Source organism: Agelaius tricolor, unplaced genomic scaffold, assembly GCF_023055355.1.
Source record: "Agelaius tricolor isolate 1412-34295 unplaced genomic scaffold, bAgeTri1.0.p SCAF_12, whole genome shotgun sequence".
Lineage (NCBI taxonomy): Eukaryota > Metazoa > Chordata > Aves > Passeriformes > Icteridae > Agelaius > Agelaius tricolor.
In genome coordinates this window covers 21,038,553-21,053,058 of record NW_027269272.1, presented here as the reverse complement: position 1 = coordinate 21,053,058, position 14,506 = coordinate 21,038,553, and the positions used below count along the sequence as shown (strand labels likewise).

Below are 14,506 nucleotides of genomic sequence, written 5' to 3'. Positions count from 1 at the left end.
TTAGACATATGACAGAAACTCTTCCCTGTGCGGGCGGTGAGACCCTGCCACAGGTTGCGCACAGAAGCCATGGCTGCCCCATCCCTGGCAGCGCTCAGTGCCGGGCTGGACAGAGCTTTGCGCACCCTGCTCTAGTGGAAGGCGTCCCTGCCCGCGGCACCAGAGTTGTAACAAGATGCCCTTTACAACCCAACCATCCCGCGATCCCCTGAACGCCCTCCCCTCTCCGTCCCGTCCCGGCGGGGCCCGGCGGCTCCGGCGCGGCCCCGCGGGCGCTCCCCGGGGTGGCCCCTCACGGCCGGGGCCGGGCGCGCTCCGCTTTACGGCTGCTGAAAACTCCCTGGGCGGGCCGGGCCGGGCAGTGCGGCGCCGGGCACCGCGCGGGGCAGCGCAGGTACCGCCAGGCACAGCGCGGGTACCACCGGGTACAGCGCATTTACCGCCGGGTACCGCCGGGCACCGCGCAGGGCAGCGCGGGTACCGCGGGGCAGCGCAGGTAACGCGGGGCAGCGCCGGTAACGCCGGGTCCGGCGGACCAAGGGCGGGCGGGAGATCGGGCTCCTCACCGCGACCGTGCGGGCGAGGAGGAGCCCGGCTGTCAGCGCGGAGGAGAGCTCGGTCAGCTCCGTGCGTGTTTTTTTTTTTTTTTTTCCTAAAAGTAACTGGGAACTCGGGGAAATGAGTGGATCCGGGGCTGCTCCTGCGGGGGCTCCGGGCTGGAGCTGGTTTGCGGTAGGACAGGTAAATGCGGCGTGCGGACCGTCCCGCACAGCCCGGGAGCTCCCGCTCTCTCTCCATCCCTGGTTCCCACTGCCCGCGGGGAGCCGCTCCGTGTTCTGCTCTTTGCTTTCTGTTCGCCCGGAAACGGGACACGAGGGTGGTGTCACTCGCTTGAGTTTAGAAACTGAGCGATGTGTTTACTAAATATTGAAACGGACTCCCCAAAACACAGTGAGCTGTGTGACGGGTTGAAAACTCTGTGCAAGCCGTGAGCGCAGTCGGGAGGATGGCAGGACGCGCTCCCCTCGGGGTTCGGGGGGTGCTCAGGGTACCAGAAACGCAGGCGGGGAATTTCGCAATTTTCCGTCTAGGACAACATTGTCACTGTCGCCCTTCTGTGTGATCCTCGGTGTCTTGGTTTCTGCATCCATGCAGAGCTCCTTGACTTCGGCAGGTGTTCGTCTCCTGGAACTGAGATGGCCTCAAAATTGTAATTAAAATAAACTCCGTAACAAGCGTGGAGTTGACACTTGCAAAACAGCACTGAGGCATCTCGCTGACTTCAGCTGAAACTTGCGAAATTGTTGCTGAGTCATCAGGACAGAAATATTCGGGGAAGAAATAAAGAATTTAGATTTTTAACCCTGATATGAACGGCCTGTTTCATGTTGGCTTATTTATTACTTGGTACATATTTCTTGCATTTACAGGCAAATTTATTTGTTCAGTGGTTAGCATATGGAAAGCATTAGATGACTGAAACTGTATCGATGCCAGTCCTGTATATCAAGCAATAACTGTATGTATTTTTAGAATTTTAATCTAAAGAGCTCTTGTATGAGTCCCAGTACATCCATAACACAGCATTTATCTCTGCTATCATCGAAATACTAAAGAGTGTCTCCTGAATTTTGGTCATGGATCACATTCCTAGTAGATGTCTTAACTGTATGATAATCTACCATAAAGTTAATCACCTGAAACAAGCCAAAGAGTGATCTTTTGTAGCATATCTTTAGCAGTTTTTTTTTTTCTGCTGGAGTTTTTTAATTAAAACCCTAGAGCTACACACACGATATTTTCTTTAAAAAATTATCCCCAGAAACACACTTTTTTCCAAGTTTCATCAGTTATTTCTTGGTTTTAGTGTCTATCTAAACTTTGCAGAGTTGTTTTTTCACATCCCTTAAAATTATGAGAGTTTTACATTGCTGAAAATGTTGGCTGCAACAGGTCACATTGTTCTATAACGAAGCAATACTTTTGTTTGTGACAATGGAAAACTGGGGGTTTCTTGCATCGAAGAGTTGGGTCCAGGTTGTTTATCTGAAGCAGAAAATAAGGTTTAAATGGGAAGAAAGTGAGAATTGTCTAAGTTAATAGAAAGATGCTCACATGCATGTCACAAGCTGCAGTTTTTTGGTAGCAGCTCCCATAGTCATGCTGGATCATATGACTTCCCGCTCTGTTAATCCTCATAGCTGAAGTCTTTGCCTGTCACTGCTGTGGTACATACCTGCATTAGTCTTTCCCCCTTTTTAAATAACCTCAGGGTATGAATACAAACCAGACAAAAATAGACCTTCAAAGTGCTTTATCTCCCCCTTAATAAACAGATTTATTTCAGAACTTCTTTGTGATTCACATGTAATCCTCCAGGGAACGTGTGCTGTAGATCTTCATTATGGCAATCTGTCAAATAGACATTTCTAAATCCTCAGATTTTTTCAGTGGCTCTGGATCTTCTACTCTAAACCTAATTTTGTTGGCAAGGCCAGCATTCCTGCAGTATAGAATTGCCTAAACTCTGCTTGGGACGTGTTATGCTTTCTCGTTTTGTTTGGTTTCATTTTCTTCTTTTCCAACCCTCTCCTCCCCTGTGATGTTTGCTTTGGTGTTTAGACACATGCATTATAAATACATTTATAAATGAGTTCATTAGGAGCATGCCATGTAATATGAGGACATCACTGATAGATGGCTCTAAATTAAAACTGAGTAGGACTGGGATCCTGTTTGGCATTTTTGTGCAGATCATACTTTGGTTTGTAATTAATCTAGCTATGAAATAGGCCTTGTCTATAGCTGTGGGATCCAGAAGAGATACTAATGTGGAAATTGACTCCAGTAAGTAAGTCAGTGTTCTGACTGGGAAAGGAGTGTCTAGCCAGGTGAGGTTCAGTCTCTTCTTCGAGTAACAAGCAAAAGGACAAGAGGAAACTGCTTATGCCTGGGGGGGTTTAGATTGGATGTTGGAAAAAAAATTCTTCACAGAAAAAGGCTGTTGAGCACTGGAACAATCTGCTCAGGAGAGTGGAGGAGTTCTCATCCCTGGAGGAATTTAAAAGATCTGGAAATGTGACAACGTTCAGTGCTGGGCTTGACGGTGCTGGGTTAATGGTTGACTCGATGTTCTTAGAGGCCTTTTCCAGCCTAGGAGGTTCTGTGATTCTGTCATCAGTTGAAAACAAAGCATTTTGTTCTCAAAGACTTGGCACCATATGCATCACAGCACTTTGTTCCTCAGGCATGCATCTCTTGGGTCTGCCAGTGTGCCTGGTTAATGCTGCTGTGCAGGGAAGCAGCAAAGGTCACTGTTCATCCTCCAGTACCTGTATAGTTTCAAAAAAAATAATAATCAAGTGCACCTGTCACAGCCCAGGCTGAGTGCAGAAGAGCAGTTGTTTTCTCTCTGCCATCTTCTTGCCATGGGAGCTGTTGGTCAGTTGGGATCTAGCAGGGAAAAAAATACCAAGACTGCATATCTGAAAACATAGTCAAGAAGGAGGCAAATGAAGGTTCACCAACACTGCTTCTTCTGCTTTCTTGTACAAATGTGTTTATAGTTCTTTGTGGATATGAGACACAAAATAGGTACAGGAACTGAATAAAAATGTGAATATGCTGTTATTTATTACTGATCTGTTCCTTGTGTCGAAAATGGATGATACAACACTATTGACGTGGGTTGTTAACCTCAGTAAGCCTTGACTTTGAATTCAGGCTGGTTAACTCTATACACTACTAAGTACATCATTTATCCAGAGCCAAAGGATTCTCAGCCACGCAGTTGTTTTGGGCTTTCTGCTTGAAAATCAGAGGGATGTGTCTCCCAAACATGTGTAGGGAGGGGGATATATGCAGTGGTCGTCTGGGAATTTGAATTGGTAGAATTGTTGGGTCTGTTCTTTAGTTTTCTCTGGATTGCTTGTTTTAGCTTCTCAGTTAACTGTTTTCCATGTAAATAGAGATTAATTTGAGAGAACTTGTGGAAAAGCTCCAGTGTGACCCAATCTCTATATGACTGGGTGGGAAATGTACTGTGTCTTTGTATTTGGCAATAGTGAGATCATGCCAAGAATCTTCTGTCAAGTTTGGGTGTTCATACTTCAAGCAGGATAAGAGTCAAAGAGACTTCAGAGAAGAACTCTAAGAATGAATAAGGGCTGAAAATAGCTCCTGAGGGAGAAATTCTAAGAGCTCAATATGTTAAATATTATCAAAGAGAAAGGAGGGGAGGGACTTGATTGCAATGTTCAAGTGTGTGCCTTGCGAACTGAAATTCTGTGATGAAGCAGAAAATGATGGGATATCAAGATCCTGTGGCTAAAATATGAGCCAGACACATTTGCAGTAGAAATAAGAATTACATCTTCAGCAAGAGGGTAATTTATTGCACATAGTAGTAGGATATTCATCAAAGGAAAATTTTAATTCAAACACTGTATTATTCCTTTAAGATGTACCTAAGTAAAACTTAATTGAGGGCATGTGTCCATGTGCTATACAAATCACAGCAGATGATCAAAGTATTTTTTCCTGTATCTAAACACTGGCATCTACATAAAAAGACAATCATAAAATATGGTTAGCCCAGGAGACTGTTGAAATTAGAACAGAACTGATGGATAACTGAAGACTTTTAGATGTCTAAAATGCCTGGAAATGATGAATCACAGAATAGTTAGAGTTGGGAGAGGATGTCTGGAAATCCTGTAGTCCAACCCCCAAAACAAAGAATTCTTAAACAAGAATTTGTTTTAACTGTACTGAAGGTTGAAAAGTTGGGATGGCGAGTAATTCTTCAGCAATGCAAAGATGTTATTACACTCAATTTCTGCATTAGGAGGTCTTGGCCATTTAAAATACTAAATTAATACGCCAGTTGCTAAGATTCCTTACAGGTTTTCTTGAAAGTACTGTGGAAATTAAGGTGGTTGAAGTTCAGAATCTGAAAGAAAGGTGAAATTAAAAAAAAAACAAAACAAAAATCCTGCTGTCATTGAGTAAGTTTCATAGAAGAGAACACTTGGGCTGCTATAGAAAGCTGCTGAATACAACAGGGTGGTAACAGAACATACTCTGTGTGTGTGTGGGAATTATTGGAGGGTTTGCAAGGAGGGATTTGTAGATCCTGCAGAGATTTGGGGGAAATCTGTGTTATAATGCATTATCTCCTGCAGTGAAGAGCCAGCAGGAATGTTCTGAGGTTTTTCCTGTGCTCAGTTTTACATGCCTTTAGCAGTCAGTGCTTTCAGGTCTCAGGCTTAGTGGAATTGTAGGCAGCTGTGCTGGTTTTGCTGGGGATAGAGTTAATTTTCTTCCTGGTAGCTGGAACAGGGCTGTGCTCTGCATTTGTGCTGGAAATGGTATTGATAGTAACGAGATGTTTTGGTTAGCTCTGAGCAGTGCTTGCACAGGGCCAAGGCCTTTTCTGCTCCTCACCCCACCAGTGAGGGGGCTGGGGGTGCACAAGGAGTTGGAAGGGTCAGAGTTGGGATAGCTGATCCCAGTGACCCTGGGAATATGCCAGACTGCGTGGGGTGGTGCTCAGCATAAAGCAGGGAAGCAGAAGAAGGGGACATCTGGAGTGATGGCACTTATTTTCCCAAGTCATTTTTAGGTGTGATGGATCCAGTCCTTTCTGGGGTTGTCTGCACATCTGCCTGCCCATGGGAAGTGGGGAACCAAATTCCATGTTTGGTTTTGCTTTCATGCACAGCTTTTACTTCACCTGTTAAACTGGCTTTATCTCAGCCCATGGCTTTTCTCACTTTTCTGATTTTTCTTCCTCTTCTCTCGGTGGGGGAGTGGCTGTGTGGGGCTGGGTTGGATCCCCTTGCAGGGGGTTAAACTGTGACAGCAGCATGGGGAGAAATAAAAGAATGGAACATCCCCTCCCTTTGACACAGTTTGACAGGATGAGCAGAAGTCAAGCTGCAGCACAAGTCAAATAAGATATGCCTGTCTTGTATAAACTCTTCAGCTTTATGGAGAACACGTCAGGAATCAGCCTTCAATATGATGAGAGATCATCAAAATAAATGGAAAGGGCCAAGCTAAGAGCACATCACTCAGTGAAACCAGTCTTTTTTTCTTAAATCCCAGAGGATACTGAAGCAATGACCAGGGGATTGATTAGGGAGCAGGGTTTGGTGAACCAAATCATGTATATGATGAGGACCAGCTGGTTATAAAACTGCAGCAAATTACAGCAGGAAAAGTCTGCAGCTGGAAGGATTTTTGAATGTCTGAAGGTGATTGTGCTTCTTGTCTCAAGGGATTATGTGCAAGTATCCAGAAAGTTTCATGATACGTGCTGAAGAGAGAGCTGGATATTTGTTGTATTGCTCAGTGTAAGTGTTGGAAAAAGCTGAAAAAGTGGAGGTTTTGGGGCTCAGTCCACAGATTTAAGCCACTTACTTTGATTGCACACTTCCTTACAAATGTTGAACAGCTTAGAAACAGCTGGATGATGGATGGTTCTGAAGGCTGCAATTACAGAAAAACCTGCAGCAGTGAGTGTGCAAGACAGAGATGTTTGACCACATGTTGTTTTTCTCCTTACTAATAGCAGAAACTAATTCATAGGTGAATTCATACTTTCCTTCAGGACTGTTTTTAGTTATTATTCTTTCTAGGCATTTATTTTTATGTTCCAAGTTCTGCGTTTTATGTTCCAAGTTCTGCGTTTATTTTCTATTTCTGTTCATGTTAGAGATTGCCTAAATTTGTTTCAAGCTTTGTCTTTGCAATGGTAGTAAAAATTAACTTTCATAAAACATAAGATATTTTTTTCCTTTATGCACTGACTTATGCTGTTAATATGTGTGATATAAGGTGTCATGGGCCAAGTTTGTGGTTTAAAAAGATTAACTTTAGTAAAATTGTAATGTAGAGTGATGGGTGAGAAATTTTTTAAAAAAGGTAATTATTTGCAGAAAACAATGTGTATACTGACAATTTCCAAGGAGACTTGGGTGTATTTATCTGCCCATTATAGTTCTTATTTTACAGATGAATATGCTAAGTGCTATTCAGAATTATTTGGCCATATGTTCCTGTTTTTATGGAACTTCATTTTGTGGGCTCTTTATATAAATAAAGTTTTCTCTTCATGATGGAATATACTAAGAGGGAGAGAAAAGAATATTATTTCAAATGTTATACCTTTTGCAGAAGAGCAGATGGTGTTTGTATGTGGGGCTTCGAGGAAGTTTTACATTTTGAAACTACATTTTGAAGCTTTATTCCAGATTGTCTAAAAGAAATGTGGTTTTAGCTCCTGTGGAGCATTCCAGGTTGTGTCACAGCTGATGTCAGTGTGCTCTAAAGCCAGCAGAGATGTGGAGTTACACTGAGCCTTTGTCACTGTGTTTGTATAATGTGGATTGTTCCCAAGTGCAGGCAAGGGTTGCTTGCCTAGAGTTTATTTTGTGCAGTACTTTGGCAAGAGTGGTCCTGAGCGAGGTGACACTGAATGATCTTGAGTTTCTGCATCTTTATTTGTGCCTTTTAAGACTTGACTCTTCCAGTTCTCAAATTTCCAGCTTTGGAAGCTGTTGGGGAACAGTCCCCTGGTGACACCACTAAGCTCCTTCAGCACCTTTGGGCAGCTCACCACCACCACCACAGCTGGTTCTCTGCCGTCAATTTGATGCCTCATTGGCACTAAATGTGATCCAAAATCCCCTGGGGAAAAAACAGTAGGCAGATGATGAATTTTTCTATTTGTCTTTTAATATGAAATTTGAAATCCACTGGTCATGCCAATCGTGAGAAAAAATGAACTTGTTAGTAAAGTCTCACAGGAACTTTTAGGTGGGTGCTGCAGGCTGCATTGACACGTTAAATTATTAAACATGACTTTTTACAAATGTGTTCCAAGAAATTTACATCTATGAATCACAAACATCACGCTGGGTGAGACTAAAGGCAGGGATTTATGTTGTTTTCCTGTCCACATGAGTTAATTGTTTTTCATTATTCCCTTGCTTAGTTGTTGGGGGTTTTTATGACAATATTTGGGCACGTTAAGAAGTGTATTTTCCTCGTGGTTATTTTCTCCAAATAACTTTGTTTTAGTACTATTTTGGTAGGAACAAATCCGTATGGGCTCTGGCACAGAAATCATGTCTTGCGTGAATATTTGAAATGTAATCAGAGAGCAGCAAAAAATACTGAACTGCTGTAGATACACACCTTGTATCTACAGCAAATAAAGCATTATGTTGGGGGCTTAGGAATTTTGTAATCTTCCTGTTGACACTGCAGTTGTTGTGGGAGCCACTGCAGAGCATCTGCTGCCTGAAGGAGCCCCCTGTGAGGAGGAAACTGAAACCTTGGGGTCACCTGTGTACAAAAATGGAATTTACTGTGCCTCTGGCTCCAGCCTCTGTCTGAGGCTGAGCTATGGAAGCCTAATAAAATAGTAGTGGATTTACTCATTTAGAGGACTCTGACAATAGCTGTGGATGAAAGCAATGGCTTGATCAGGCTGTTGCTTCCTTTAACTATTAAAGGAAGTTGTGCCCTCATCCCCATTCTGTGAGAGAGCCACTGCAGCCATGCATTAAGGGGGAAAAACTTCAAGTTTTGATTAGACAGGGAGGATAGTTACATGATGAAAGAAACATCCCTCCAGAATTTTATTTCAGTAGTGAGACGTTGCATTACTGCATATTTCTACTGTATCAACTGAGAATAAAGCCTATTCAGTATTATTTATATAAGTGCTTCCACAAGAGGGGCAGTGCTGGGATACTCAAAACCTGGTCTTTTTTCAGACCAAAGTGTTGGCCCAGAGATGATGCGTGAGCATGTGCTCAGCATGCTGAGCCTCTCTGAGCTGCAGATAAGTATGCAGAAGTATCCAGTGTTCTCCTGGGATGGAATGAGAACAAATGCAAAGATATTTTTAAGTCAAATTGAATTCTTGTTTTCCTACCAGCTAATCACATGCATTAGGTGCTTGATGAGTTTCTGCTGTCTGAAAAACAGATACAACATGGGCAAATATGTCTGGCACAAGCCAGATGGTTTGATTTTTGTCTTCATGGAAGGAGTAGGAAAAAATACATGAAGTGAGCAAAGAGGCTGTGGAGAATGTGGTGCTTCCAGGGAAAAATAAAAATTACTTCTCTATCCTGATCAATTACTAGCCTATGCAGTTTTAATAAAGAGCTTTTCTTGATTGCCAAGTTGTGGTTTCTTTTCACTTGCTTCATCCACCTACTTGTAATGCTTTGAAAATGACTATTTTGGGACGTGTTCTCTTGCTTTCATCCTTAGTCAAAAAAGGATTTTTTTCCCTCATGTTTCCTAACAGCTGTTTTTCATAAGTGTGTGTGTGGATAAATACTAATTTCCCCTGTGGTCTAGCTGGCTTTTCTGCACAGTTAATACTCCACCACAGCAAAAAGTGATTCTGTATCCACACTTCATTCTTGGTGTGTTTTGTATGCCAGCAATTAAGTGTAGATTTTGAAGTTGAGTGGGTGATTAACTCTGAAAGTGTAAATTCACTAACTTTGCATGTGTGTTTTACATGGGTTTCACTATCTAACCAGTTCTTGAGAGCGCTTCAGTTTTTCTAGAGCAAAACATGTCTGCTCTGCAGGAGGAAAAAAAAACCAAAATAGATTTCAAGTATTTTTTTAAATTTATTAATGTGAATATTCAAAGATCCAGCAGTTCAGGACCAGAAAGTCCCAGGAACAAAAATATTCTGGAATACATGTTCCAAGGTAGGATACTTCTGTGGCACAGGTGTGGAGTTTTAGCTTTGTTTGTTTGGGTTTTTTGATACAGTTATTGTTTTGCTTTTACTTTTTGTTTGTAAAATGAAGCATCTGTTGCTTTATTCTTTTGAGCAATGTCAAGATGGTTCTTGCAAATAAGAATTACTGATGTACTTTTGAACAGGGGACTGAAATGAAATACATGTTTTCATATATGTAGCAGTTATACACTGATGTACAGAGACAATAAAGAGTTTATTTATATATGTACAATCTTGATCAGCTAGGCTTGTGGCCTCTGAGTTTGTAAATAGTTTCCAGAAAGGCTGTAGAGAATATTTATAGGAATTTTTCTGAGTGCCTATTCTAAGAGGGATCTGAGGTGTATTAATGGAAGTGTGCATTTCTTGGGAAATAGCAAGTTTGAAGAATTATGGAACTGTTATTTCAAGTTATGTGCCAGTAACCTGAGACAGTCTCCCTTTTGAAAAAAGTTCTGGTTTTCTCTTACCCACTCCAGGACTGAAATGTGTTTGTTTTCTGGCTGCTGATGGATCGGGGCCCGCTGGAGTTGTGTGTGTCAGAGCAGAGGCACTGACAGCCCCTGGAAGGGTGGGGTGAAACTCTCTGGTGTTCTCCAGCCTTCCTTCCAGTAAAAGACTTGTGTTCCAATACTTGAAAGGAATGGAAAAAACATTAGTAAATATCAAATTATAGTTGAATTGTTGCTACTTCCTAAGGCAGAATTTTTTTGTTTGCTGTATTTTGCTCATCCAAGCATGGATGAGAAACTTGTGAGAAGTGTGTTTTTGAAAAAAAGTACTGATGTATAAGGACTACTTTCTGCTCTTTGTTTTTCTTATTTGGTTTTTTTTTTTCCTTATAGAAAAAAAATATCTTTCTAGATCTAGATTTTTCTAATCTCTTAAGTGGCAAAGCCTAAGTAATTTTTTCCTTTTTCTAGCAGATACTCAGTGTGATTCAGTTTTGAAGTCAAATTCTTTCTATGTTTAATGGAGACATTTCTTTTTCTGTATTTTGGTTGAAAGGCGTTAAGTAATGACCCTTCCTAGAAAGATGAGATAGAAGTGTTACCAAAAAAAGAAAAAAAAATTCTTGACCTTTAGCGTGTATATTTTTTTTAAGTATTGGTTCAAAAGTCTGAATATCCCCGATGTCCTGAGAAGGCATAAAAGTGTCAGTGTAAGAAATATATCAAAGTAATTTGGTTTTTCAGGATTGAAATGAATGTGATTTAAAGGGAAACTGTCGAGGTACTTAGATCTTAAACTACTTCTGTGGGAATTTGATTTTTATTCTGTTAGAAGCTAGCATTTACACTGTTGGTTCTAGAATAAATTAACTAAAAGCTGTAGAGAAACTTCAAAGATTATTATTACAGTGCTCTGTAGGGAATATTAATCCATTTATTGTTTATCTCTTGCCTTGGAGGAATTCCTTGTAGAAACTTTTACTCAATTATCTTGTACAATGTGCAGTGTTCTTACCTGCTATGTGGATGTGCTTCTGTTGAAATGATTGACTGCTGGCTGACACAAAGTTATACTGGTTTGTGAGGAAAAGTGGCATGGCAAAAGAAGAGAATTTTCTTTGAAACTGTGTAGAGGAAATTGCCTTGCAGTGATATGAGATGTGCCTCACAAACTGCTTTAAAATGCACACTGACCCTTTTTCTGATATTGAGTGGGAACTTGGGTAGATATTTCTCAAATAAAAAGCAATCTGGAAATGGATTAAACCTGAATAATTATTCACTGATGGAAATCTAGATATAGGAGCTTCCTGGGGACATTCTATATGCACCCAGAAGTTCCTGAATGTACAGAAGCTAATATAAATATTACCTCAGTCTTTCCTGGTAATCTTTTCTCAATCTAGGCTTTGCTTAAAACCTAATTTCTGATAGTCTATAGGCACTGACTATAACATGCAGGCCAGTGTGTGATTTCTGTTTCAGAGCATTTTTTTAACCCTGCCATACTAATCAGATTCTGCAGAGCTCTCTGCTGTATTTTGTTAGTTATTGCAGCAGGTTAAAAATTAAAAGGAAGGGCCCATGAAAACTAATTTAATCAAGAGTACTTTGTGCAGAGTCAGTACTGAGTGTGGTTTATCAGGGCTTTGTAATAAGAACACCACTATGAAGTAAAGAGGGATTGATTCAGTGTTTGTCTGAGATTCTGTTAAGATGAGAGAATTCTACATCTTTTCCAGAGGACATTTTTGAAGACTTGTCATTTTTGTGATATTTGTGTTTTTTATATTCTTACTTGGCTGGGTGAGGTGGACTGGACAGCAGGTTAGACTTGAACAAAATAAATATACACAGCCTAAAGTATGCAAGATTTTGCAATCAGTGTAATGAAGCTAAACTGTTGGGGAGTTGTGTGGGTGTTTTTTTTTTTTCTGAGATTGGTTTTGCCTTCATGAACTCTATATTAATATTGTATTTTTTTTAAATACCCTACTACTAAAATACATGCTGAAATTGTTTTCATTAATAGCTTAGTGTCTTTCTGGGCAATATTTATTCCTCATCCTCAGCCACTAACTTTTGTTTCTTTAATTTAGGCTTCTTCTGACATTGTTTTAAGCCTCATTTTCCAGGGGTGGGGATGTGTGGGTGTATTAGGAAAAATAAAAGACTTTACCTGAGCTTGTACTGATCCAAAAGGCACTGAGGTATCTGAGGTGCTTGGCTTTTGTAGTGATTGCTTTAATCAAGCTAATTTGGGGACAATGAAATTTAGATCTCTGGATTTACAGGTGACTTACCCAGTGCTTAAGTCAGGGCTCCTGCTCAGCAAAGCATTAATATTGGCGATTATATGCTTTCTTCTGCTAATTCAACAAATTAATGAAGAATGTTTGCTGAAATCTCACAGACTTCACTTCCTTGTGAGGAGATAATTACTTTTTGTTATGAATAAAGATCTGCAGTCGCTGGCAAGCTCAGGTGACTGTAAATGCTACACAGGTGGCTGGAAAAAAAAATCTGAAATAGTCAGGCTTGTCCATTGAGTGCTGGGCTGACTTTGCCTGGCTGAAGGTCAAGAGCTGATGGGAGCAGCCCCAGTTCTCACATGTGCAGGGCCCCTTCCACGAATTCCTTGTGCATTTAGGGTGACCTGAGAGCTGTATTTGGATCCTTACGGTGACACTGCCACACCTATGTGACAGCACAAAACTTGTGTTGTCCTGCGTCAGCAGACATCAAAGAAATCTTTTTATTTAATAGTAAAAGATGCTCTGAGGAGGAGAAAGTGGGTTCTTTGTCTTGTTGGATAGATAGAAAATCATATGCAGAATAGATTGTTGTACAATAATGAGTACCTAAGAAAAGTCTGAGTTATTCAAGCATGTTGCCACAGGGCAAAGCAGGGGTGGGATATGGTTAAAAAAAAATCCAGCAAAGGAAGCTGGAACACATTTATATTGCATTCTTTGCTTCCAGAGTAGCTTTCTTTATTGGATTCCTTATGTATAAGTAACAAAGATTCATGAATAGTTTATTTGAATTTGATTTTTTTCCTGATCTATGCATGAGTTTATTAGCTTTAGGCAGGTGCATAAAGATTCAAGGCTTTTTTTTGCTAAAACTCAGCTCCTAGTACTACATCAAATTTTGTTTCCTTTTAACTAGCAGAGGTTGTCAGAGTGCTGTAGCTGCTTACAACTGTAATTCATGTCTGTTCCAGATGTGTCAGCTGTCGGACTTCAGTGGACCTGAGGTCAGACTTGATGTAAATCTGGTAGTTTTTAAGAGAATTAATCTGGTGGAAAGAAATACATGGAAAGACCTGAGCATTTTGCAGTGTTATGTTGAGAAATTCAGTCTTGACTAATGCAACTCAATTGTGTCCTTTTTTGTTTTGTGTTGTCCCTCCATCACATGATATGCTTTGACTGGCACAAGTGGTCACTAACAGAGCTAAATTAGTGTTAATCAGCTTATGGAACAAGTCCAGTTGTGAGAGGTGAACAAAAAAAATGTAAAACCCAAGCCCCAAATAACCCTGCTTAAAAAAACTTACAATAGCATATTTATATATTACTGAAATGTATATTCTCCAACCTAGGTCCAAGTTGATTGAGAAAAAATATTTTATTAGGTCAGAATTTCATCTGAGTGGATGTTCTGTAGTTCTGCCAACTGTGTATGGTGAGGCCAGCATTGCACCTCCATGAAGTGAGGCAGGATGGGTGCTGCACAGCTGAATTCCTTACCTGCTGCAGCTTCCCAGGGGGCTGCTGGGTGCCCTGGGGATGGGGTTCCCTGGGTTCTCTGCTGATTTCATGGTGTTGCTGGATGTGTTAATGGAGCAGCAGATGTTAAAAGCAACTTTCCATGGGTTGTAAGCCAGGAATCACATAACTAGGAGCTCTGTCAAAGCCTGGAATAGGCTCTTGGGGAGCTCCTGAACATTATTTGTTGTTCTCTGGACTGTGAGGCTGCTGGAAATGCAGTCTTGAACTGAAGGGAAATTGTCTCACTTGAAGAATGGAAGTTTTTTTTTTTGTTATTTGGGGTTTGTTTTTTAATTATTGTTTTGTTGTTTTTATTGTTAATTTTTACTTTAAATGTTTTCTATTCACAAGGAAAATGTCTAGAATGTGAATATCTGAACAGAAGTGGGAATGAACTTTGATTTTGAAGACTTGGTCACTATTAAAATACAGCCACTGTTCCCCTGTGTGGCCTTGCCCAATGCTACTTTTCTTTCCTGTGCTTGCAGTTCCCTGCC

At 40.9% G+C, this 14,506-nt stretch overlaps 1 protein-coding gene across 1 annotated transcript in view; it reads left to right on the top strand.

Moving 5' to 3' along the window:
• The first annotated feature begins 294 nt into the window (after window positions 1-294).
• The window catches only part of NAALADL2 (N-acetylated alpha-linked acidic dipeptidase like 2), a 406,939-nt gene continuing 392,727 nt past the window's right edge, over window positions 295-14,506 (top strand). The window contains exon 1 of the mRNA XM_071438045.1: window positions 295-496. The gene's annotated coding sequence lies outside the window, so the exon portion shown is untranslated. The remainder of the gene's footprint in view (window positions 497-14,506) is intronic.